This window comes from Euwallacea fornicatus, chromosome 4 (assembly GCF_040115645.1).
Source record: "Euwallacea fornicatus isolate EFF26 chromosome 4, ASM4011564v1, whole genome shotgun sequence".
Classification (NCBI taxonomy): domain Eukaryota; kingdom Metazoa; phylum Arthropoda; class Insecta; order Coleoptera; family Curculionidae; genus Euwallacea; species Euwallacea fornicatus.
Genome location: NC_089544.1, coordinates 3,209,578 through 3,237,511, shown reverse-complemented (window position 1 = coordinate 3,237,511; position 27,934 = coordinate 3,209,578). Strand labels below are relative to the sequence as shown.

General features: G+C 36.2%; 1 protein-coding gene and 1 long non-coding RNA gene across 9 annotated transcripts in view; one reads left to right on the top strand and one right to left on the bottom strand.

Moving 5' to 3' along the window:
• pyd (polychaetoid) overlaps window positions 1–27,934 on the bottom strand; it is a 55,554-nt gene that overhangs the window by 22,775 nt on the left and 4,845 nt on the right. The gene's annotated exons all lie outside the window — the stretch shown is intronic.
• Window positions 216–27,866, top strand: LOC136338746 (uncharacterized). The gene is made up of 3 exons (XR_010732013.1): window positions 216–278; window positions 379–621; window positions 27,078–27,866. It is a non-coding gene; the product is annotated as an uncharacterized lncRNA (long non-coding RNA).

Here is a 27,934-nt window from a genome sequence, read left to right as displayed (position 1 = left end):
CTAAAGGGGATAACCTATTTAATAAAGAGATAGCTCCGAAGAAAGTCGGTCAATGTGTCACTGTAAGAGAGAATTTCAAAACTTCCAGACGAATGTCAGATAAAGATGGAATATACGTAACACACAGAGAGAGACAGAATGGTAATATTGGGGTTCTTCTCCCAGATGTCACTTTCGTTCGTCTCATTATAACCTCAAAATATTTGTTGTGATTTGAATTTAGTTGAAGATTGTTAATATTACGTTATTTACAATTTAACATATGAAGTCTAACTCAGGTATTTATTCTTTACTATGTATTAAATGGAAAACAATCTTCCTTAATACCATAATAGACAGTACAGGTTAACCTTAAGAAACAAATTAAATTACTTTCAGGAAGTGGATGATCGTCTCATTCGATGCTGTGGAAGACGTTACAAAACCCAAGAAATAGTGGTAACTGAGTTTGTTATTGCAGTTTCGATTAGTGTCTCGAAGGAGGTGTGAAAAATACTGTTCTTGAAGTACAGAAAATCCTTATTTAATGAGAAAACATTACGTTCAACATGAATCTTCAGGTAAATATGTGGTACAAGTTTAGTTTCCGGCAAAACTGATTGGGGAATCGTAAAAAAGCGGGTAAGAAGCCTTTTGCAAAATAAGGTACCCTCAGTTTTGGAGGATTGTCCTCTCGCTTTAAGACAATGCTTTCAGCTTATACAAGAAGGTTCTGTTCAGTATCCTATCCACTCAAACTCATATAGCCAGGTTGGGTTATAACGAACGGTCGTTTGTAACGAACTAAATGTCAGGAATGTACAAATTGTCTATTAAATTGCGTGTTATTCTTGTTCGGATGTAACAAACACATTTATAACGGACCTTCTGCTTTATCGAACGCTTTTCAAAGAAACATTTGCAGGCCCGATCGGTTATAACGAATTAATATCTATTAAAAAGGCCATTCTAAAGAATTTATTAGGCTGGTTTTAAAGTTTTTTTTCGGCATCATCTCGATACCGGAAAATCCCCACGTATTGATTCCTAGTCGATTTTTCATGATTTTGGACTGCATTATTCGCATTTCATTAATATTGGATGTTAAGATTTAAGTAATCGACAAATCCATGCATGCCCATTTAGCGTTGTATAAAATTAGTGTACATGTATCTAGCTTTAGTTAACATTTCTAATCAACCATCCTACAAGTGGACGCAGTTAGCGTCAGCCAATGCGTACCTAATATATGGATGGACATATTATCTACAATCGAATATAACGAACGCCCGGCTACAGCGAACAAAGTCTGGTGTTCTCATGTTCGTTATAACCGAGTTCAACTGTATTAATAAAAACAAATTATAACACGCAGAAACTTTGATGCGTAATAACTCGAAAACATTTTATTTTATGTTTTTTAAATAGAATATTAAATTGTACACGTTCCTTAATTTTTCACCTCGAGCTTGGATTACCCAGTACGCAGAGTATAACATCATGACGATATTTCAAAGAGATGTAGTACTCTGCAAAGCAATACAAAAGTGCTAATAGACCCATGGTCAAAAATGCACCTTTTTCGACATACAAGGTGGCAAAGTTTCACATTTTTTAAAAAACATTTTCAACACTTTTTATAATTTTGTGTTCGTTTATTTTGAATTAATTTTCAAGAAATTTGATTAAATTTTACGGATTGTATCAGATGGTTGATAATTGAGTCATAGGGGGTGTTCCAAAAAAATAAAAGGCTTAAAATCGTACATGTTCCAAAAAGCATATCACTCTGCATACGACTACTGACAATTTAGACATTTTATTGTAGAGAGTTTTTAAGAAAATATTTAGATGTATGAAATTTTAAAAACTCAGTTGAAAGCCTACGTCGAAGAAAGCATAAAATATGAGACAGAATCTTAAACACTGTCGGCCTATATATCAAAAGTGGTGCGTTTTAGATTATAGGTTTTTTAACATTTTTTTTAAACATTTCCATGATGATATGTTAGACCTTACATATGCAGGATTGATCGAATTCGTATTTTTCTATATAAAGATTTTTTTTTAACACGGCACGGTTTCTGACACTTCAAGTTGAATTCGGGGGAAACATTAGGAAAATGTTCAATATACTATGAGTTCACTAATTTAATCAGAACTCGGTAACTAGAGAAGGGAGGAAAGAAGAGATAAATGGGTATAAAATGTAAAGGTGCAGTACAATAATTTTTTTTTCTGTGTTATGACGCGATCTATTCGCAAATTTAGTATATTCCCAAACAACTTTATTGACGTTCTTATATAGTATCTACTGGAGTGGAGTTCTCGACGTTAACTTATTAGCACATTAACATAAAATTAGACATAAAACGTTGTAGGTAACGCGTATGTCGTGAGGTTTTAATGAGCACACGCACTGGTACGTTCGGATCGGTGTGGTACCGCACATTGAATTGGCATTGCCGTCTTTGGCATGTGTTTTTAGCCACATTCCTTAGCAGCCATATAGTACCTACCCAGCAAACAATTTTTATTTGTCTTAGTCACAACATTGTATCGTTTCATTTCATAATTATTTTTAGTTCGTCAGATTCTCGTGAAGATATCAAGTTCTCCCTAGTATAAATAGAGAAAAATTCACCCGAAAAGGCCGCTTTCTTACATATTTTGAAATACCAACTAGTCAGACATTGAAAAAATTCACAATATTATTAGCAAATTCACACGCAAAATAATAATTAACATTGAAAATATTGTGATTTTGAGCTGATTTAGTGTATGCGCTCCTTTATTCAACTCATCCATTTATGACCTTGCTCGCAAGCTCGCCCGGCCATAAATTGTTTCACTTCATAAAACCTCACGTGACGTACTTATCGCACAAATAACTATAATAAACTTGAGGTGATGATCGATTCATGCTTTTTGTCGCATGTAACAAAAATTACGTAAAAATGAGCTTTCGATTAGATCAAGCTAATAAGTAGAATTTGTGAGCGCCGTTTATGTGTGCCGTCGGGTGTGGAGTTGGCGCTGATCCGTCGTTGGACTACCCAACCATTCTTAATTTTCGACGTTGGCGCCCGCAGCTTTGCCTCGTCGTTCAGCGAAGTCAATCAGTGGGGGCGGGAGATCGCGTTTGTCAATGTCAAACAAGAAATCACCGGTTAAATTTTTGTGGTTAAGGTCGATCATTCTCCTGAGGGCGATGGGGGAAGAAAAGGTGTAGAAATTTCTCAGCAAACAAAAAGAGAGAGATATACTCCTCGAGCTAATCTAGGGGGCTTCATGATCACCCATGTGAATAACCAAACTTAGTCTATAACTTAACGCCAAATTCAACTTCAAGATTATAAATTGGGCTCTCAGGGGCGCTATCAATCGGCATTCGGTGCTGGCATCGAAGCCAAATCTAAAGTAAAATAGAATGTAAATCAAGAACGTACCCAACAGACTTGCTATCGGTTAATTGCTTTAGACTTAAAAATCTACTAATAACCACTTTTTATGCCCATACTTTCCAGTGTTATTGAACTTATTAATCTCAGCCGAACCTGTCCATTAAGACAGCTATTAAACTAAATATTCACGTTGTTCCTATAGACAGGTACGGCTTGATGGTTAACAAATGCTTCCTTATCGTTTTAATGAGCTTTAAGCGAATAGGTGCCAAACTCTTCTTGGAATAAAAACTTCTATTGTCCCCCAATGAATAATTCCCGCCCTATCTCGATGCCCTGCATTGGGAACATCTACATAGCTTGGTGCCTACAAGAACTAAAATTATATTCCTCGACTCCGACATATAAAGCAACTTGCTAAGCTATGTTACATATTCAAATGAGATTAGACGTAACAGAGGGGGAACTGGTATGCAGAATAGTTCGCAAGGTGTAAAATATTTAAATTTCCAATGTTTATTGCATAAAGCCGAGGCCTAGGGCTTTGTGGTGGATGTATGTGGGAGAAAGCGAACCGGTATAGATTTCCGTTATTTCTTTAAATGAATTTTTGCTACAGTCAAATATCTCAACCAAAGTTTGCTTCGGGGATTCACATCATGCATTAAATTCGCGTTTGCATTTTTTCCATACGCACGCTTGAATGGCTGATGTGGCTTTTGAATCTCCGAATTCCTTTGCTTCCGAAAGTTTGCATGGAAAACAGGGATCTTGAGGGCATGAAGTTAGCATAACTACACACCATACCCTTGATATTGTCAAAATCAGGGAGGGCGAATTTATCTAGGCGAAAAAATAAAAGATTCTTGTATGTTGTTCGAGCACCACTTGAAATGTATAAGGTGCGGCTCTAAATTGAGCTCCCCGTTGACTCTTTACAAAATTACAATTAAAAAAAAATCAAAAACTGTGTTAAATGGGCAAAAATACTCTTTTGATGTCTGTTTATTTTTTTTTAATTGCTGGTTAATTTTTTTGGTTTTTAATTCTTTTTTTTTGCTTTTAACAAAAGACTATGGGTACAAAATCGAAAACAAACAAATTTTCTATTATAAACAAGTTTTTTCATTATTTGCGTACTATTTAATTGAGTTTGTATTGCATTTTTTCGTGAAATTTATACCTGTTTTTCTCAAAAACGAACTCATAGATTTGTAATCGAAAAACATCATTATATGTAGTTTTAAAAGACCTTTAATTTGAGAGGTCACTTTTCAAGAGATACTTTGCACACTTGCAGGAGACAATCTATTTAGAGCCGCACGGTATGTAATCATGGTCTGTTGAGCTCTGATCTAAAGCAAACTTTATTATTTCGTAATCGGCACTCAACACAATCATTAATCCATGTAATACCTCCAAAGTGTGGTCGTAAAAAGCAGGAAATCTGTTTATCCCGAAAACTAACTTCTGTTTTTATTACCAGAGTGAACAGTTACTCCATGTGGATTACTGTGGCTCGATGTGCGTACCGGTACGATCTAGTGTGAGGGGGCTATTTTTGGATTCGGAGCCTTTAATGCCAGGCAATGCTCTATAAAAACTAATAATTTTCAGACAAAATCGTTTTTTTGGGCCCTTCTTGACTTTTCCATTAGCCGCCAAGCTACCCTCCAATAATATTGTTTCAAAGGGGTTTAGTTTTCCAATTTTCAAGGAGCCAGAGGGGATAAAACAGGATATTTGATGGGAGTTCAGATGTTTGATAAGATTCTCGGGGTTTAGTTGAATATGGTGAGGTAAAGCTGCGGGAATCTGTTGAAAGTTTTAATAACACCGCGTCCGGGCACTTTTGCTGTAGTTTTATTGCGGACAAGCGAGTAGCGATTTATTTTATTTGGTCGCCGGCATAAACTCTAAATTTAATAATGCTGTGTAAATTGTATATTTACGTTAATGAATTGATCAATTTTAAAAACACAAATTAATGCACTTTCGGCCTAAACGTCTATTGAAAAGAAATCTGAAAGGAGGCTTGGGAGATGGTTGGATATTTGCTCGTTTCTCGGCCTGTGCGGAACGTCAACGCCAGTGACCTTTCTAATAATGATAATTAACAAAAATAATAAACTGTGAACACAAAATTAATATGTTTACTTGTTTAAAAAAATGAAATATACAAGATGTCGTTAAACATAATACCATAAATTCAACCAAGTATTCTTCACCCTAAAATATGACGAAGACTTCATATGTATATACATATAGCGAAAGCGCTTCGTTTTCGATATACACGTGGTGAGATGTTGGCTTCTAAAAATGAGTTTTTATTAATATTTTGGAATCGTTTCGCGATAAATTAATGATATTCTGTGCTTTACTATAATTTTTTGTGTTGTTTCTAAGTTTTTATAAAGAAATTGTCACATTTTTCCAATGGTAAAAAATACAGAAGAGGAGACCACTTAAAAAGTACCTAAACTTTTTGTACGCAATTTTATTGAGAATTTCGTAAGAAAAATATTATATACAAAAAACAAAGCGCCTTTCAATTTATATTTACATGAAGTTTTCGCCATATTTTCGGAACTAGAATATGTGGTTGAATATATGGCACTATATTAATAGACACTTCGTATGTATATCTGTATAATTTTTTTAATTTGAATTTTTACATGAACAAGTAGCTCTTCCGTATCCTGTAGAATGAGAAAATGGTATTCTGGGAAAAATTTGAGCTCCTCATAGAATTGAAATGGTCGTTTTTACGTTGATATTAATTTGTGCACGCATATTGTTTTTTTTATGCAAACAATACTTAAATTTAATCCCCCAAAGTTTTGCAAAAAACACAACTATCTATTTTCACCATTTTTTTTTTCTATATTCTATTTACTACACCTCTATTCTCTCTCAGCTTCCCTTGCGTTCTTGCCATATGCACATGACGCATGCGTAATAAACATGCACTTCGCGACTCACCCTTTACGCCCTTACCCTTTTGATTGCAATTCAAATGGAAGTAACAATCCTTTTACCTATCAAGTACAACCTCTTCTCTTCTGATGCTATTTGCACCACTCATGGCGGGCGACATAGCAATAAAGTTTATCGTCCGTTGCGCTTTCTGACCGAACGCGCTTTTTGACCTATTTCTCCAATAAATATATTTTTTTATCTCCTTCGCTGCTAAAAAGGTTTATAGTAATTTCTGCAATCATAATGGCATTCATGAAGCATTTCCGTTCGAATTGCAATTCGTATTTACAACGCATTAGCGGCGAAAGTGCAGAATAAAACTACGACAAAAAACAACTCATAAAAACCAGATTCAATATGCAGTTAAGCACATAAAACTTTTTTTTTATCAATAATTTAATAAACTGGTTTAGACAGTAATTGAATGGGTTGGGGTATTTTTCGAGGGCAGGTGCGAGCTTACGGACCGTTTTCAACAGTCACTTTCGATTTTTTCTTATTGCGCTCATCGCGAAGAATTTTATTGTTTAAAAGATCGCAAAATGCACGGCACGATTTTAACGAGCTTAATTTAGGAAGAATTTTAATTGTGAGATGCTTGCCAGCAATTTTAATGAATGAATGCAACATCACAAGCCAGCCTGAACTAATTCATTCTCAGCGTGTTCAAATGGGATTATTGAAGCATTTTCTCGGTATTTCCTGATCTCCGATCGTTTTGCATTGCCAAGACGGATGGAAAGAATTGTTGAGTTAATCGTCCAGTCGGGGAAAAAATAATGACGCGATGGCGCTGAAAGAATGGCATAACTCAAGCTTCCAAGGAATCTGAAAGGAAAATAAGCTCGGGATGTAAATCTAGGCACCAAAACATGACAAGTTATTTTGGTAACTCTATTCCAAAAAGCCGAAAGACAAACTTCCGCCTGCTCTGTTACCTATCCCTGAAACGTTATTAAAGTTAGCTTTTGTTATCTTAGCATTTTGGGTGTGAAATTTTCGGTAATTTATGGCCAAGCCATGATTACAAGAGGGAAAATTACAAAATTTACGTTACGCGTTGCTAAACTCCATACTAATGGTTTTATTGGTTTGCCAGCCAGAGCAAAGGAAGGAAATTAGGTTAATTGTTAGTAATGGGGGTGTTTGAGTGTAATAGGGGTCTCCCCAAAATTCAATTTATTACATTGTCATCCTAACAACTTAATATTAGTTACAACGCCATATACATGGGTAATAGTGTAACCAACATACTTGTCACATTTAGCATCCACATTAAGCTTAATAATAGTATTGTCGTTAAGCTCATTGCACCATTCTAGCGATACTAACCGCGTTAACTAAAAAATAGGCCTTAACAAGATTTTGTTCAAGGGATTTGTAATATAAGCCTCATTCCTAAAACAAACACTAGTGAAATTCGCTAACAGGACGATTCGGGGAATCCCCTGCGTGGCCTGCGTGTCAGCCAGGGGCGAATGGTGATGTGCATCCTCTGCCTGCTATAAGCTTGCTATGCACAATTAATAATGCAAATTTAATTATACTATTTCTAAATAATAATACATGAATAATGGCGATAGGTCGCACCAAAATCTATGAATTGCTAGCAGCAAAAGGTGTCCATGACTAAGCGTAAGGTGGTTGAAATTCCAGCAGACTCTCAATAATATAAACATGCAATAATGGAAATATTGCGTTAATGTAAACACGAAATTCGTACTATGAGAACTAGCGGAACACGCGGTAAAGTAAACAATGTGCACGCTCGATGACGTAATCAATGTGTACGCTCGATGACGTAAACAATTCCTGGCGAAGGTCAATATTACGGAGAGCTGTTTTAAATTTGCATATAGCCTGTAATGCGGTTAATCACGATATTCAAAAATGTTGGCACAATATCTTTAATGCCAACGGTCAAGATGAAGATGATGTTCCTTTGAGCGTGATTAGGGAATAATTGCGATCCAATGTTGATGTTCTTCGCACTGCATCATTGTATGTTCCTGATTTGTTGAACGTAGTGAATCCCAGCATTGTTTGCATCTCAGCTGATATTAATTTATGAAACAAAGATAAGGAAACGAATGATGTTAATAAGGAGAAAGATTTAGACAATGAGGAGGTTCCCACTTAAGGTAAGTATAGTGATTGAGGCGCAAGGTATACAAATTTTTAACGAAGCTTTAGATTGGGTTGAAAGAAAGGGAGTATCAGACACGGACAATTTGGTTCTTCATAAATTACGGGCACGAGCATAAGAGGACAATGCTAAGCGCCAGTTTACGCAAGATTATTGTTCTTCTTATTAAAGAATATTAATTAATATTAGAATATTTGTTTATTATGTTGCGTATTAAATGTTTCTCGAATAAATCCTCTATTATTTACATCACTTTCGCTAATGTGAATATTTCAATTATGTTAGATTGAATTAATTTATATTATCGAGCGTCGACAGTAATAAAAATTTTTAACCTCATATGGAACTAAAATTTTAATAGAATGCTTTTCCTATAGAATTATTTTATTAAATACCTTATTAAATACGTTTTCTGTTAGAGTTTACAATTTCATGCAGATCGTACAGGCGAGGAAAATAGTTGCTGTTATTTTTGAACGCTTGCAAGTTTCTGCTAAAATAGAAATTCAGGATATCCCTGAAGATTAAGAAATTGTATCTGGTGAAATTAGCAGGAAAAGTAGAATTTTGCCGCCGACAAAAGGTACTAAGAAAGTTTCATTGAATTGAATTTATTTGACCTTTTACCATTTAACAACAGGTTTGACCCACTGTTACGGGCAAATTTGTTTACCTATAAACATTTTTTATGCGATCTATCGCGATGACATATTTGTTCATTATTTAGATACAGTATCGCTGGCACCATACTTTTTTTTTAGCAACGCACGTTTAGTTATTTATAACCTTTTTCTGCGAACGGTGAAGATGAGTTTTACCCCTGTAATCGTATAATTCATGAACACTACCAAATTACATCCGAAACGTTACGTAACGTAAGACAACGCTTTGAATAAAATTTATTTTATTGTATGGAAGAAAAAGACGGCCATTTCCACCATTTAATAAATTGATCATAAAAGTAAGGCGAGTACTTTTTCTTCATTTACCCACTTTTTTTTAATAAAAAAAATTACAAATAAAGATACGTACCCTTTTAAATTTGAGAGCTAAAACCCACTTCCGTCAAAATGATATCTTACTTTTAAAGGCCTTTCTACCATCATTTGAAGTCTGCAACTATTATTGTGATAAATTAATTATGAACTATACAGGGTAAATCCCAGTGTATAGCAAAACAACCCTCAAGGAGTATTGGAAAAATAAAAATAAAAATATATTTGAAAAATTTATGGGACTGTTACGGTGTTAAAGTCAAGAATTAATCTCTTTATTTTTTAATTTTCTTTATACTATCAATCGTTACAATGTAGCACTCGGTACCTCTGAATAAGAGGAACTGGAAGCAATTGGAAATCTTCGATAAAAGCTACAAATTTGAAATTTGCAATACAAAATTTTTCGATGCAAGTGTTCTGAAATTGCACTTTAGAACAATGTTTTTACAATTAAACAATAATTATAGCGGTATCTTTCAAATATTTTAGTTCGTAAACAACATTTTGCGAACCTACAAATTTCAATAAAATGTTGCCAAATCTACTACATATTTTGACTTTCCTTAATAACTCCGTCTATTTTTAAAACAGAATTTTTCTATTATTTTTCCCAATCCTTTCTGAGGATCGCCCTGGAATGCGCCGTAGAGCTGATCTGTCATTTAAGATTCACTACGTACATATAAAAGCTTTTTTCTCCACAGAGTTTGACGAACTGTCATATAAACGAGGTTTATGACAGTGACTCCAAATTCGGAGACTATTATCAGGATACAATTATCTTTAAAATGAGGCGTCACTCCACATCCTGTCTCATTACAAGTTTTGGGCGTCAATGTCACCCCTGTTTAGGGGTTGAACATACAGTGAAAAATTGTCGCCCTCGAATTAACAAATCGACGAACCCGAGCGTTTTTGCACATTTTCATTTTAATTACTTACAGAAAAGATTTCATTTGGCCACTCTGTATATTTTAGAAATTAACCTCGATGAAAAAAAAGTCCTTAACCCTAAGGGCAAGAAAAAGGAAATCGAACGAATATCAAGTATTTACGTTTCTTAAACTGAAAAAGTGGGATTCTGCTAGCACTGATCATGCTGCAACCATGGGGAACTTCACTGCACAAAAAAACGTTGATTAAATAATGATTCCCAGAGGAATGACTGCATATCTCCAATCTCGTGATATTGCCACAAACAAGTCGTTTAAAGATCATTTGCGTACAGAACTCAATGACTACATTGATAATAGAATAAGGAGAAATCAACGCGAAGAACCTAAGCTACAATAAGTCGTGGCTTGGGTCAAGAATGCACGGAATAAAATAACAGATACTTGTGTTACCAATTTCCTACCAGGAAGCTTCCTAGATAAAAAAAACTCATTTGAGAAGAACGCTGTATCGCAACATGGGAGGTTAGGGCCAATAGTTTTAAAATGAAAAAGCAAAAAATTCACGACGATACTACAACAAACGTGGTAGTTTTACATAGAAAGTGTGTCCCATATTCAATACTTATGATTTTTGGACCATTTGTATCCTCGCTCCGCTGCGCTGCTCCGCAGCGCTTCTTTCAAACTTTTCCCTTTCGCCCGGCCAAGTTAGTATTAAAAGTTCGGAGTTCGAGATTTCAATCTTCAGCAGAACATTCCTTTTAATACGACCCCGTGCGAGGTCGTCTTAAAGGAATGTTTTTAAGACATATTACTCTCGAACAACAATTCTAAGAATGAAGTGAACCAATAAGTAAGTCAATGTTATGACTTTGACCAGTGGCTGATAAGCTAGTTTTCTCTCCGTATGGATAGTGAAACAAAAGCGGATTGCAAGCGCAAAAGAAATTGAATTATCATTAAAACTAATAGCGATAAAGGAGTAAAAAACACTGAACGGTTAATTTCACACATTCCCTTCATCAATTATTTCTTGTCACTCCCATTTAGAAACGTCGTAACGGATCGGGCAGTAAAAGTGAAAATTATTGCAGTACATGTGTACTCGTTCGCAATCGAACTCACATGATAGCTAAATTTAGTTTACCTCATTTGTCCGTTAATGGTGTATTATGCATCATGGGCATGAAGCGCCTCATTATGGCCCGACATGAAAGGTAAATCCCTAAGCGAGGCATTACAGTCCCTAGAACTCACATCTTATTTTCCATTTCAGGGGTTACATAATGCTTACTTTTTCGGAGATAACAATAACCTAAATAATAATACTCCCTGTACTTCTTGACACCGAATGGTTTAACTAAACTAGGTAACCTGAACTAACCCGAACCGCTTGAGCCGGTGATGATAAATTCACGCCATATTCCGTCTCCCATCTCATCTGTTTCGATGGAAGTCGGTTGGTTCTGGTTTGGTTTTGGTTCGTTTGGATACGTGATAAAAGCAAACCGTTCTATCGCCAATTATACATATTTCGGTCAAGAATACACTTCGGTCATTCGCTTAAAATTGGCGTTTGCTTGCGTTGAGAAGGCAATGGCATAATGCTCAATTTCCTTCTTGCGGAATTTAACACGGTACTGCACTAATGCAAAAAGACAAAATTTCCGACCCCGAGAAACATTGTTTCTCAGTGGTGGTACAAAAGAGGGTTTGGAGGAAATTTTAAGCGAGATTATTTCCTTATTAGAATCTGCTTAAGAATTCACTCGAAATTACTCTGGAGACAATAGAGCAATCACGAGAAGGCCAGAAGTGCAAATGCAGGTACCTCACGTTACCAAGAAACAACTTGTTGGTTTTTGTCTTGGTTTCCTGATCGCTAATTGGCAGTGTCCACATTGAACGGCTGGCTAACCGGACTACTTTGACCTTTCCAATCAAATTTGTCTTATCCATTTTAAATAAACATATAACTTTTTCATTTTCTTCCATGTACCAGCGATATGACATTCATCTAGGCGTTAAAACGGCATTTAGCAGTATTTAATGGCCCAAATACACTGCTCGAAATAATCTAGGGAATAAGGATAATTGCTGGCAAATCCTTATGTTGAAAAATGGGCCAACGTGTTAGTCACAGATGAGTCTCTGTTTGGACTTCGACCTGATACCCGAAAACAGCCCATTTGGCGTAAAAAAACTGGATGGCTAGAACGAGAGAGACATTTGCATGAAAACTATAATTATGGAGGAGTTCCATGATGGCATGGGGTGGTATCATATTGCATCATCGAAGCGAGCTCGTTTCTCTGGCACAAATGCTGAACCAAGTGCGGACCATGTGCTCAAACCTGCGGTCCTTCCCCTTGCATATGCTACTGCCTCACAACTCCTCTATATGCAAGACAATGCTTGTCCACATGTTTGTCAGGCTTGGTTCAGGCAACTCTTATGAATTGGACACCACAATCACCCGTTTTGAACCCTATAGAACACGTACATGCCGCTAAGGCAACTCAACTTTTATCACAAGGGGCTATATACAGGGTGATTTTGAGTATGCCGAGGCGTTTCCGTGCTGTTACTAATACTGTCAATAAGCTGAGTGAATTCCTGTTTATCTTACGATCGTAAAGAGTTCATAATTTATTTTATAAACACTTTGTGTAGGTACTCTGGTTTCATCCGAACCGAGAAGCGCGACATGTGTGCTATTTTAAAGATCCCATCTCCATTAGAAACCGTGACAGCGATATTTGCCAGAATTCCACTTCTTCAGTGTTAATTGAAACCTTGAAACACAATTATTCAAGAAAATCGGTCACTGTATCTTTCACTGCAGAAGTACTGATTTTATCAGACGACCAGACCTCTAGTACCACACCGTTGTTGATAGCAGCTACACAATTTCTTATAGCGGTTCAAAATCAACATTCACAACAGGTGCTTGCAGAACTCATCAGAGGTAGACAAACCTTTTAATCAGGCATTTTTATGCATCTATGTTCCCCTAAGAATTCGTGTACAGCAGTTCTAATTACGTTTCATTATTATTTTAATGCGATGTTAACAAAACGTTTTATTGTTGTAGCAAATTGTTTACAATGTTGCCTAAGATCGATGATAATGACGTTGTTTAAACAAGATTTGAGATATTTGCCTTCGCCTATACGTATTGTACTCGCATAGATGAGTGCGTTTCTGTTATGGTTCTTCGCCAGATGTTTTACCTGTATGTAAATAGAGACAATTATTATACATTTGAACAGGCTTGAGTTGTGAAAGACCCTGATTTCTTTTCCATCTTCTTCATGGGTTCACACCGCTCTGATTCTCGAGTTCATAAACATGCCATTCGGTTTGTTATTCACTAAAAAAAAACAAATATTTTCTTTGTTAAATTGTAAATGTGACTTGTATTTTTTTGCACTTTTCTTATACTTTTTTTCTCGCACTTCCTTTCGTCCACTCTTTCACGTTTCTCTTTCACTTTTTCCACACACTTTTTTTTCGCTTTTCTTTTGCATCCTTTTCCCAATCAACCCCCAACAAAATGGCGAAACCTGATGAATTGAAATCATACTACACATGATGAAAACCCGCTTCAATGCAATGAGGTAGTTACCAATAGGGCTCTTTTTTAGAACATGTCCTTTGCTAAGCGAATAATTACTCCAATACCAAACACCAATGGTTAGATACATATGTATGCTTTGTATTTATTTAAATGTTCCATTTAAAACTGTGATTGAAGATTATTCAATAACGATACGTGGTAAGAACAAAAGTATCAAATAAAAGTTGTCTGGTAAAGAGAGGGAGATGTCATGAATATAGTGACTTTTAACCAAAACGTCACGTTAGGGTATTTTCAAGGGCAACTTGTGTCTCAAATTATTCAAAAATTATTCTTTTCATTTCAAAATTCAATAATCAAAATGGATCGCTACACTTTGAACGAAAAGTTGATTTTTTTTTATTTATGGAGAGGGTGGAAAAAGATTTATGCCGTAGGAATTTCCTGTTGAACGACTTTCAACAGTGTCATTAAAAATTTCCAAGAAACGAAAACGTTGGCAACAAAAAAACGCAATTGCTCCCGAAATGCAACACATGAAGGCAATCAAATAGCAGTTCTTGCAGCTGTTGCCTTCGATCTCCATGTAAGTGTTCGTCAAATTGCTGCTGACTCAGGAATATCAAAGACAAGTGTTCAAAGAATTTTGATGGTGAATAAATACCATCCTTACCATATCTCTTTACATCAGAAAGTCCGTGGAACTGATTTTGAAAACCGAGTCCGTTTTTGTAATTGGGCAAAGCAGCAATTAAATCGAAATTCAAATTGCTTCTCCAACGTTTTGTTTTCAGATGCATCCACATTCACTACCAAGGTACAGTAAATCGTGATAAACTGCATTTTTGGAGTGCTGTAAACCCACACTGGCTTAGAGAAGTTGAACATCAAAGACCATGACAGTGAATGTATGGTGCGGTATTATTGGGGAATACTTAATTGGACCTTTCTTCATTGAAAGAAACTTGAATGGAGAAATGTACCGCAATCTCTTGCGTAATGATATTCCGGAACTGTTAGAAAACGTTTCACTTGCGATTAGATGGGTGATGTGGTATCAGCGTGATGGCTGTCCAGCCTATTTTTCTAGAATGTCCCGTGAGATGCTGGATGAAATGTATCCAGATCGATGGATTGAACGGGGCGGCCTAGTGAACTGGCCTCCTAGGTCGCCGGATCTAACCTCACCAGATTTTTTGTCTGCGGTTTTCTAAAGGACAAAGTTTATGTAGAAGTACCAACAGCTGCAGACGACACAAAAAGGAGAATTGAAAATTCCAATTGATAAACGGGAAGATATTGCGCAGAATAAACAATGCTTTTCCAATAAGAGTTGAGACGGGTTTGGAGTAGGAAGGAGATTCTTTTGAACATTTGCTTCCATAAACTTCTCAAATCAGGATTTTAAATTAATTTGCCAAATTAAAAAAAAAATTAATAGAAATAATTTTTCTTTATTAGATAGAAGGTTTGTTATCAATTTTAAACAGAATATGCATTGCAAAACTTAAAAAAAAAAATCAATAATTTCGACTATATCAAAAATTTAGCAAAAATCAAAGATAACTCTACAGCAAAACGTTTAATAAAAATTTATTCAGTAAAAAGATATTAATTTTTTGAAGGTACAAGAATCTGTAAAAAAATACAGGGTTACCATTTGAAAAAAAAGTTGCCATTGAAACTATCTTAACATGACGTTTTGGCTAAAAGTCACTATCTTTATAACATGTCCCGCTCTTTACCGGACAAAATTTAATTGAAACTTTCATACAACGTATCGTTTTTGGGTAATCTTCATGTACAGCTTTAAATGGCCATACCCTGTATATGCCTCTTTTCATGTGTTTTTAACTCTAAGCTAAATGTTGTTGAGAAGAAAGAAAATGTGTAAGGTTAGACGGTAAGATATTTTATCATAACATCAGCAGGTGTTAAAATGACGCAACGTCCCAGGCTCAGACAAAAGTATATAAATAATTTACTCCCACAGTAAGGAGGTGTTTCATTAATTGCGCACATTTATTAAGACGCGTCTTAAATGATACATTTCACAATCTTGGGAGAATCTGAGAATTTGCTTTGATATAAAATACTAACAATCCGCTATAATAAGGAACCTGACATCGGTCCTAAACTTGCAATTCAAACAAAGCAAGAAAGTGTGCAATAGCCTCAAGTGCATTTTCTACTTCTGCATCGACTGATCGTTTTGCTTTCAGTGAAATGGAAATACTTTGGGTGCCGCTTGGTGGCAGTACCGTTTTTATGACCTAAACATTACTGATGCACGTATGTGGCCGACTTTATGGCCGGTCGGAATGTAGACTGCACTACTTCATCACAGCCTTATAAATTCAGTTTTTCTTTTCGATTTCCTGCCGTGGAATGTGAGATATAGAGTCTGAAACAAGCTTGGAATAAGTGAAGCTCTGAACGGGTTCTCGCAGATAGTTTTTTTTGTCAATTCCGCCATTATCACGGACGACTTTATATTGGAGTATGAAAATATAAGCAGAATTGGGATCAATACCCAATCAGAAGAAAACGAATTAACACGTGATCTTACCAAAATTCGTGATGCGGAAGCGACGCGTTTGGTTAAGTAGGCTGCGGAAACAAAACAACAACGCTCGGGGTGTTAATGGCGTCTCCGCGTTTCCCCCGGTTCGCTCGTGATTATCAAATTTTCAGTGAAAACGCGGAAAAAAATTGGAAAAGTTTGCGTGGTATTTAATATTTTTGAAGGTTTCATCAATTTGATAAAATTTTCTTCAATCGAAATGTTTTTAATTTCATTTTACGTGTCCGAATTTCGTCTTTTGCCTAATCCGGACTAACCAAGCAGTGTTCATGCTTGCGACAAGGTAAATATAGGGAGAATAGTAACGGAACCGACACAGAGCAGATTCCTGTAGGAGACCTCAAAATATGACGATTTATTTCATTTTTTTACGGTTAATAATAGCGCAAATATTAACCTCCGAAGTTGGGTTATAAATATCTAAAAGATGGCATATTTCGGTAATGCGCCATCACAACGCAACCAAATTTGGAACATGTTTTATTCTGATTAATACTTTTAATTGAGAGAAATGGTAAATCGATAGATGCTCAGTAAGGGGGATTATTGGTAAAGAAAAGTCTAAAAATGTTGGGATTTTTTTATCGTTAAAGTAACTAACAAACAGATTATACCATTTAATACCAAATTTAAGTCTAAAACGTTCATTTCTATTAAAATTTGTCGAAAACCTTTTATTTTTGATAAAATCGCTGTTTTATGAAATAGAAGTAAACTATGGTATTACCATACTAAAAATGATAAGGTTTTCGAAGATAATAAAAGTTTTAGAGTAAATTTTTTTATTAAATGGTATTGTCGGTTTGTTAGTTACTTTACAGATTAAAAAATACCAATTCAGTTAAACCTTACCTCACCCCTAATCCAATCCTCATTGAACATCTATCGATTTCACATTTCTAGCAATTGAAGATATTGTTGAAAATAAAACATGTTCCAAATTTGGTTGCGTTGTGATGGCGCATTACCGAAATGTGCCGTTTTGTAGAAATTTACAAGTCAATTTCGGAGGTCAACATCCCCTCAATAATTTACCGTAGAAAAACAAAATTCGACAAATCGTCATATTTTGCGGTCCCCTACACGCGCATGCTCTGTGCAGGTTCCACCATGACCCACCATGCACTTTCTTTGATAACGGTTTCTTTATGACGATTAAATTTTTGGATAAATGTACGTCTTTTAGACAACAAAATGTTATTCATTTCGTACTAACTTTACCCAATCATATGGACATTTTACGGCCCCTTTGTTTCTATGACTGGGCCATTCGCGTCATAATTTACGCAGTTGTCTGTCTGAGTTGATACCATGCTGGTATATTGAAAAAACATTTTCAATTTATCTCCACCAAACTTAGTTAGATTCCGAATTTCCCATGAAAATATTACGTAGTGTGGAAGACAATGGGGACCTTGTTACCATTCCACGCTTTTGCCAAAGAATACTCGTTTCGGTATTGAATATAAGTCGTTCTCCCACAAACTGTTGATAATACCATGGTACCGTTTATGTTGCAAGTTTTTATCAAATCAATCAAAAGGATAACAAAGGATTTTGCCCGAAACCTCAGTAAAGAGTAAATGTTATTCTCAGCTAGTTTTAACCGAGAATAGTATGCTCTTCGACCGCTCCAGCCAATCCTTCTAGTGTTCGGGGCGTTATTCTCAAATGGCGCATTTTTATTCTTTTCGCAGTCATCCCTCTTTTACTTCCGTTCTTCCTGCTCATATCGGCTCAGTTTGTTGCTTCTTCGAATATTGCGTTTCCTTTTTAATTTATAACATCCATGGTGATTAAATCTTTCTTCAGATTTCTCACTTCGGAATATTCCGCACTGGGGACTGATAACTGAGCTCCTCTATAACTAAAAATCATCTCATAATATGCATGTTTATTCCACGTTTTGTCCCCATTCTCCTTGTTCATTAGTCCCTTCCTGCCTACTAATAATCCTAATCTACATTGTCTCAGAGAAGTTCTCTTCGTCAAACACCAACTTCGACATCGCCTCGATTGCGCACTCAGAGTGCGAAATTATCCCTAAAATTAATAAATATTAGGGCAAAAAGGGACAACCGCAGGGAGGGCCTAATTCATAAGTTTATAAGTGCTTTTCACGTGTCGGTCTCCAACTATGGGTCCCTGCTGAAAATTGCCTTAATAAGATTTGGGATTCGATCCCTCGAGCGATATCCTTTGAAAAGGTTGTAATTAAGATAAGTTTGTTTGCAATTGGATGTCAATAGTTGGAAACGTTTGAATTTGGGGATTTTGGGTGGCTGGTTAATTGGCTCTTTGTCCTGGATATTCCTACAGGGTGGATCGATGGAATTAAGACGCTACAGATCAAGGAAACCGCTGATTTTGATGCGGGTGAAACTCAAACCTATAGCGGCATGGTTTAAATATCTGAGCGGGCATGTAGAGAGTTTCGTTTAAGCTCGACTGAGGCGACATTAAGATGATTTTTTGTAAATCAAGCCCAAGTGGCTTTGATAAGATTTGACGTTCAAAGGAACGTATCATCGTAAATCTTTTATTTAGACTCCCTCATCCCCGCAAGTGCGGGCCAAATACTCACTTCTTCGTTGGGGTCTAATTCAGCTAATCGGAATGTCGATTTGTTCCCTTTTGATATTTTTAGAAATAAAGCCTGTGCCCTTACACTATTGCTCATATGTAGAGCAACCATTTGTTTATTTATATTATTGCGTGATATCGACCGTCCTACTTACAGTATTGACTGAAAATATTTTAAGATGCCAATAGGTATTCACATATATCAGCTAAAAGAAAAAATAGTGCAAAGCAGTGTAAAATTTTAAAATATTTAAATTTAAATAGATCAATAACACGAAAGTCTACTTCTAAATTTAAGAATAGAAGAACCTTAGATGAACCTATGAGGTGTGACCGAAAACGAAAAACTGATAAAGTAATGGATAGAAGAATTATAATAAAATATTATGCACCCAGGATTCATTCCAAAGTGCAAGTCGCACACAACATATACCTCGAAATCAATTAAAAAGTGGTTAACCGTATCCAACGCTGATGCGATGGCTGGCCGGCTCAAAGTCTCGATTTGAACCTCATAGAGAACCTGTGGGAGGAACTTGACAGAAGAATTAATGAGAAAAGCAAAACAAATATAGCCAATAAATGTTAAGTTTAAAGACATTTCATAAATAAACAGTAACATTAATATGTTTCTTTTAAATTTTAATTTATAATAAGGTAATAAATTCTATCAAAATTACGTTGTTATAGAAGAAAAATCGAACTTGAAAAGTACTTCTACATATGAGCGATAGCGGACGTGCAACAGTCGTTCTTGGCAGATTGTTCTACCAAGAGTAAAACTGGGTACTTCCCCACTTTCAAATGATAAACCTGCATTGTAACAAATATCTACGCGACGTGCTACCGGACTAGATGATGCGTAACGGTCTCCTCCTCTTCCCCAAGGCCTCAAAACATTTGCCTTGCATCACAAAGAAACGAAATCGAGATCGAAAGTAATAAAATTTGATCTACTGCAAAAGCTTAAGTGCCCCGGGTGAAAAAAAGCCACTTTTTGTCCTTCGTTTCTCGTTCGTTTTCCTTTTAGTCCAAGGCACGAATCTTTAAAGGCTCTCGAGCTAGATGTAATGAGCTGATAACGCGTTGCGAAACGAGTTGGCGAAATAATTTATTGGCATTGGCATGAGGCAAACACGAAAAAGAAAACGACGAAAACAAGAAAACTTGAGTGTTGATTATGCTGGGTACGGAGGATTAAGATGAACGTGGATTAAATTCCTAACTTCAAAGTCTTTGACCAGGCGGTCAGAGACTCCTTGCGAATATTAACTGAATTTGTTTTCAGGTTATTAGGTGACCAGGACTGGGGTTATTACAGATGCTGCTCGTGTGTAACCGATGAGATGGGTGTGCTAAACCCGGAAATTCGACCGACCGTTGACCAGCAATCGTTACTTTTCTAAACTGTCCGGCACGGCAAACGAAGATGTTTAACCCACATTGATCGCCAAATGTCTTGGAACGATCTAATTTTGTTGGCGACTAATTTTGCTGCAGCTTTATACGGGTCGCAGCAGTGCAGATTTCGAACCAGAAAATCTCAAAACTAATAATCGGTAGTGGGTTATTGAGATGGAAAAGCGAGGGCCCTCCTCAGAGGGCCCAAGGCAGACCTTCGAAGCAGAACACTTCGTGCCATTGGATCTGACGATCTCGCTTCGTGCTCGTACTATTTATTCTGGGGCCATGTTCTCATTAATCAACTTGGAGATATTTGGCCCTATGCTCCATCCTTCGATCTTTATCAAACATTCAAACAACGTCAGTGCATCTTCTATCATTTTACTAATCTCAATTGAAATTTGTCGGCTTCGTGCGATTTGGATACCACGTGTGCCTCAGCTGCATCAGCGGTGCTATTTCTATGCACATGCAAGGTAATTTTTCAGCTCACGGACAGAGTGAGGACGATGAAAGGTGAGGTCATTGTAAGGAAACAAACTTTACATAGACATGTGTCCGATTTAAATTATAATAATGTAGTGCCGTTCCAGTGTCATGCCCACCGCAATCTCCCGATTTAAATACTTTGGATTTGTGTTTATGTGGTCATATGACAGAAATTGGGCACCAAAATAAAATTGACACTAGAGGGTAGTTGCTAGATCGAATACAGACGGCTGCCGATATAAGAAATCGTCCAGATATGTTAATTCGCGTGAAAAGTTCACTACTTCAGCGTTGTACAGCATGTATTCTTGCAGAAGGTCATTTTGGGTAATTGGTATGATATTTTTACTTTCAACTCTCTCATTTGTGCAATTTTTAGTAGTAAATGAGTAATATGCAGAAAAGTTTGAAGTCCTCTAAATTGTTAAATAATGGAAATCGGACATGTGTCTATATAAGGTTTTTTCTTAAAATTACCTCACTTTGTCGGTGCGGTAAAAAGTCACCTTGTATGTATATGTTTTCTAGTTCAAAATTAAGAAACAAGTTCATAAGCATGTGTCTGCCTGCAGTATAAACAAAAACAAAATTTTTTGTTAAATTTTACGACCCGGTACCTCCGCTACCGATCAAGATCGGACACATACTTATATGAAGTTTTTCCTTTATTATGTGCTAAAGAATACATACATTGCACTAAAAAAGTCTGCGAACACTTGGGATGGCAAGTCTTTAACTCTAATAATATTAGTGAAATTATTTTATTTTGGAAAAATAAGATATATTTTGGAAACCACAAAGAACACACTACATTTTAACATTTGTACGTATTTTTCCTTTAAGACGAAACTGAAAAATAGACATACTAATACGCAAACACGATCAGCACCCCCAAAAAAGTTTTAGAACACGTTGAAAATATTATTTAATATAACATTTTTCAACAAAAATTATTGTTTTAATAGTTAGTTCAGGTTAGTTCAGGTTATTTTTAATGATTTCTAAGAGCACAAGTGCGTGGTTTTTACCGATTTTTCCGCCATTTCTGCCGAAATGTGTTTCCATTCATCGAGAAAAGCTGTTTTTAATTATTTTTTATTTTCTTCTTCTCTTTTTGTTGCTTTGCGACTGAGCTCATCCCACAGACGTTCAATTGGGTTCAAGTCTGAGGATTGTGGAGAGATTTTGGGTTGTCGCGATGCATGATGTAGAAGCCATTCTCGAACTTTCAGTGCACAGTGTTTTGGGTCGTTACCTTATTGAAATAGAAACGACCTAGTCAGATCTAATTTTCTAACACTTTTTTCTTAAATTATGTCTCGGAATGTAAATGTACATGTATTGATCCATCATACCATTAATGATATGCAAATGTCCAATTCCAGCAGCACTTATGCAACCCCATACCATAATTCTATCTCCGCCATGTTTAACGGTTCTCACCAAATTTATTGTTTTTAATGCCTCTTTCTTTTATCTCAAAATTTCTCGTTCGTCCGATTTTCTGCACATTAAATTTATACTCATCAGAAAAAATTGCGGTGTTCCAAAATATTTGAAGATAAGATACGTGTTCTTTCGCAAAGTCCATTCGAGGCCGTCGGTTACTTTTGCTTGTGTATGAGTTCTTGCGAGCAACACGGCCATAATATTCACTTAAATGTAATTTATTTCGAAAATTTTGGGGAGTAACACTCACATTATAATTAATTAACGAGTCATCGGCAATTTTTCTGGCGCTTGAATTGGGTTTTTCACGAACAGTTTTTAGAATTTCACGCTTGTGAATATTGTTGAGCTTACTTGGTCTTCCGGAACGAGTTCTATTTGATACATGACCGAGCTCTTTATACCTCTGGACAATGTAAAAAATTGTCGTAGAATTTTTAGCCATGATTTTACTAATTGCTCGATACGATTTCCTTCCGAAGAACGTCTTATAATTAGTTTACGAACTGCTTTTGGAACATCCATATTTTTTGATAAACGCTTCAAACTAATATGAATTTTATCACGTTATAACTTATATTAAAAATCGCAAAACACTCAACGATAGGAAAACAATTTTTTCGGGCTCTGATTTTATTTATTTTTCTTAAATAGGAAGTATTCAAAAACTTTTTTGGCGACGCTGATTGCGTATTAATATGTCTATTTTTTCAGTTTAATCTTAAAAAAATATATATGTATAAATACTGAAATGTAAAGTATTCTTTATGGTTTCCAAAATATATCTTGTTTCTTCAAAATAAAATTATTTCACTGATATTATTACAATTAAAGTATTCCACCCCAAGTGTTCACGGACTTTTTTGGTGCAGTGTATCTTGAAGAGTACTGTGCAATTCTGAAGCACCCTATAGACAACCTGAACTAATGATGAGGAAATCCGTTTCTTAATTGAAACGTTCGCAATTTGATATTTTCTTAATGCCACAGTTAGTTGAAACGTTCACACAATAGGAACGCAATTGAGAGATATAATCGTTGTCGTGCAATCGAAGAGCTAGAAAATTACTCAGCCTTGTCAATTTCACAATATAATTTATCAAATAAATAAACAAAATAATCGTATGTAATTTCCGATATTATTAGTGAGAGAATTTTTGTCAATCGGCTTCCTCCAAGCAGATGCAGAACTTTCTTTCCTTTCTACTATCGCGCGATTTATCATACATTCTTCTTGTACCACAATGTGAATAAGTTTTCGATAGAACATTGCATATTATGCTAATGCCTGATTGGATAAGATATAATAAATCAGCCTTCGGGCTAAATAATGAAAAAGTAAAAGTAACGGGACAGTCATGCAGTTAGTGAAACAAGGATAAACTTTGACATTTACCACATGGGTGTCGTTGGTACGGTCGCCTGACTATTTCCATCAGAACCGAGGGGTCTGGTGCTAAACGAAAAGTTTTTACTGTGTTTAGAGTGTGGTAGTACTTTCAATCTAACATAGTTGCCGCGCGATGTACCGGATGGTTCACTCTACATTTTTTCAAAAACCGTAAGGTTTCTAGAAAAAGTTTTGTATAAAAGTTTTCCATGAATTTTTATAATATTTTTTGGTACTTTCGAAGTTACAGGGCGGTCCGGAAAGCCGTGCCGGGACACAAAATAGAATACCCTATATTTTATTACAGATACTAACTCTTCTTGTAAATGTAAGATTTTTTTCTTTAAGCTAATTTTTCCTTCAGTATTTACTTTAAACTGAATTAACGCAAACTGCTAAAAAAATGTCATATTTTGTAATAACAAAAAATAGGGCAATCCTTTGAAAAAAGAACTCTCCGTCACGCCACGGTTTGCGAGGCCACCCCGTAACATCGAAAATATTTAAAAAAATAAAAAAACCTGAAAAAGTGATTACTCTAATTTCGAATTTTTTTTCTAAAACTTGCGGTTGTTGAGATGAGGTAGTGCACCACCTTGTACGTTAGCTTGATTTGTAAATCCGCGCATGCATTGGACGTTAGTAATTCGCAGACCTGGTCTCAATAGGAAAATAATTAATGGATAAAACCGCCAAGCAAATACCTAGGTAGCAATAGATCGAACGAGGGAATTTATGCGCATTATTGAAAGATTGCGATCAAGGTTGGGCACAGTTATTAACAAAAAGCGAAGCGTGACCATTCATTGTGACGAAGAATAAGGAAAGAGTTGGCCAACTTGGAGGGTGTTATTGAATACCTAAGTTGAACAATTTTCTATCAAAAGTAGTGCTACAAATCACCACGGAACAACATTCTAATTAGTCAAATATGGCCTGTTATTCCTATAGTTACTTCTCTGAAACTATGCGAGCAGGTAGTACGGTTGCATGTCTGCATGACGTTAATTACGCCAGTCTGAATGAGCGAGTGAGAGCGTAATTTAATTACGGGTTGATTAACGCTCATACTGTAGCGTCTAAGCTAAATAATGGTAAAAATGCCCATCCACCCAGAAAAAGTAGCGGATACTTAGGGTATTACCCCGTGCATGCGTTAGGAAGGCTTGGTTACCATGCAAAGGACGTTTTTCAGTATCGTTAATTGGATTTTACCACTTGTTTGATTAACTTTGTCTGATGGCTGCAAGATATCAACGTGTTACTCGGTTAATATCTGACTTGCATTAAGTTAATGAAGGTGCAAAGTGATAAGGTCACGCGCTTAATTGAACCTACGTACTAGTAAACGTTAAAGCTATTTCTCGCAGAAATACTCAACTAAACTCTGGGTGTAGCGCCTTATGATCATTTTTGTAAATTCTTTTCTCAACGGCGGTAGGGGTAATTAACCCCCGAGGGAGCTGTTTCTATTTGGCTCTTCATGTTCTGGCGTTTCCGTGTCTTTTACTCACTTCATTTATGTTGCACCTACACTACCGCTCATATGCAGGGCAATACTTTAAATTCGATCTTTTTTAAAAACAACACGAATTTGATATAATTTAATACATTGATTAATAATTAAAATTAAAAATAAGTACATTAACGATACGGTTTATTTCTTAAATGTTTTTTACCTGTCAACAAAAAAATTGTTTAAAACATATGGATCAAAAGTAGACGCAGTAAAACATTTTTTGTAGTTTCCCCACAATTAAATCTTTTATTTAGTATCTTTTTTTAGAGCAGCACATCCCTTATTTTTAATTACTTCTCAAAATCTGTTGTTTATGGGCAATAACTTTTCAATATTATTTTCACATGCTGTGTTCCAAGTATTTTTAATTTCTTGCAACAAATCCGCTATTCATTATTCTTTTCTCATGAATTCCTCTGTCAATTTCATTCCAAACCTCCTCTGTGGGGTTCATATCAGGGCTTTCAACCGGCCAGATCATTACATCGATGTTATGTACGGTTGATCACTCTTTCACTAATTTGGGTCTATGCTTCGGGTCGTTGCGTTGACACGTCCACAGAAGGCTTATATTTCCTTCTACCCAGGATATTATGTAATTTTCTAAAACGCTTTTATAAACATATTGATCCACAATTCCATCAATTTTTCACCATGAACCCATGCCAAACCTTTCCAAGCACTCTCAAACTATAATACCGCCACCTCCATATTTAACTCTCGATTTAGTATATTTCGGATTAAACCGTTCATCAATTGGTCTTTTCACCCAATAAATTCCGTCTGATTTGAACAGTTTAAATCGATTTTGATCTGAGAAAAGGACATTTTTCTATTTTTTACATTACCAGTTCACATGCTCTTTCGCAAAAGGCAATCTACCCTTTCTATTTTTTGTTCGACTTGAAAAGCTTTTTGCCGATTTTCTTCCACATAAAACAGCGCTTCCTAATCTTCGTTTTATAGTACTCACTGATACTAAAACACATAACTCTCGTTGTATACGACTTGCACTCTTGAACGAATCCAGGATGGATAACATTTGGATTCTTCTGGTCGTCACTTTATCAATTTTTCGCTTTCGGCTGCACTGCCGAAGTTTGCCCACAGTTCCTCTATTTTTAAAGTTAGAAATCATCCTTGAATTATGAATCAGTTGCTCTACATATTTGCGATAGTGTACTTCCCCGCAAAGGCCAGATATTCCAAGCTCAAAAATCGAGTATAAATCTCCACTTTGACGATCCCTTATTTGCCCAGGTGGCAAAAGTTTCATGTCTAAGCGTATTTCCATCAATTTTCATGTCCAGCTACTTCATTCCCCTCAGGTAGAGGTTAGGAGAGAGTAACTTCCATCTCGAAATGAATTGACACTACAAGCCTCCCTCCGACTAACACATTGAATTTTTTTAGTCCAGCTCTGAATTTTCAATACCCCGACATTTACATGCGGATTAATTTCGCAAATATAGGACTCTTCAGTTCAGTTGCAAAATACCCGTAAATGTCCCTTTTTACACTAATGAACTGAATATGCATGATGCACGCTGAAGTTTGATGCAATAAGTATTCAAATACTCTCAAAGCTAAATTGGATTATAATTCCGCGGCCTGGCAATCTAATTTTCCTGAATTTTTGTTGATTGAGAAAGGCGTCTAATTTGTGTTTCTTTTCAGCATAACATTCCTACATCTGATCTGGAGCGAATTCAGAGCACCAGTGAAGGCAGACCCGTAAGTCAGCTACAACCAAATAACAGAAGCGTTGCACCCAACAAATCGAAGGTACATCTCAAGGTTGCTGGTACCAATAAGGTTATTCGTATTGACCATGAAGACTTTAAATTGGGACACTGCGTTCCTCGATGCCTGGAGGACATCGGGGCGATGACTCGCCTTCCACAGGGGCGTGAAGAATCTCGTGGTTTGGCCTTGGGTTCAGTTATCCTTTGTTTTCTTCTTGTTGAGACGAACCCACGGGTAAACGCCCTTTCAGACTTTCGAAAAACAACTCAATTATGCCGGTTCCCGATGAAATCCCTCGTACTCTGCCTTACCTAAACCTGTTTAAAAATCGCACACTCGATATCCGCTTTATGTACGACATCACAAATCGGCGAAAGGCCAAATCGCTTCGCCGGATTATCCATCTGGGATTTAGGGGATCTCGTAATCCTTTTTTATTTTCAACGTAAGGGCGGAAACTGGGGGAGGGCCCTATTAGTTTGAGGGCCCTCGGATGAGTCTCGATTTTGCGCCAAATTGGACGAATTCTTGTATTGGCAAGTCGCGAAATTATACAGAATACTGGGCGGCCGTAAAAACTCTTTGTTTGTCGGGTCTCGTCGAAAATCGAATAAAACCGACGTTCATGTTGCATTCTGAACATGTTTATGCAAAAATTACGTGCCAATTTAACTCGAATCAAATCCACTGGCGGGCGACAACGAAACCGGCTATAGAAAACAAAGGGGGATTTATCGGATTAGAATATTTAACTTTTGCAAAACGACTAATGGAGTTTTGACACGATA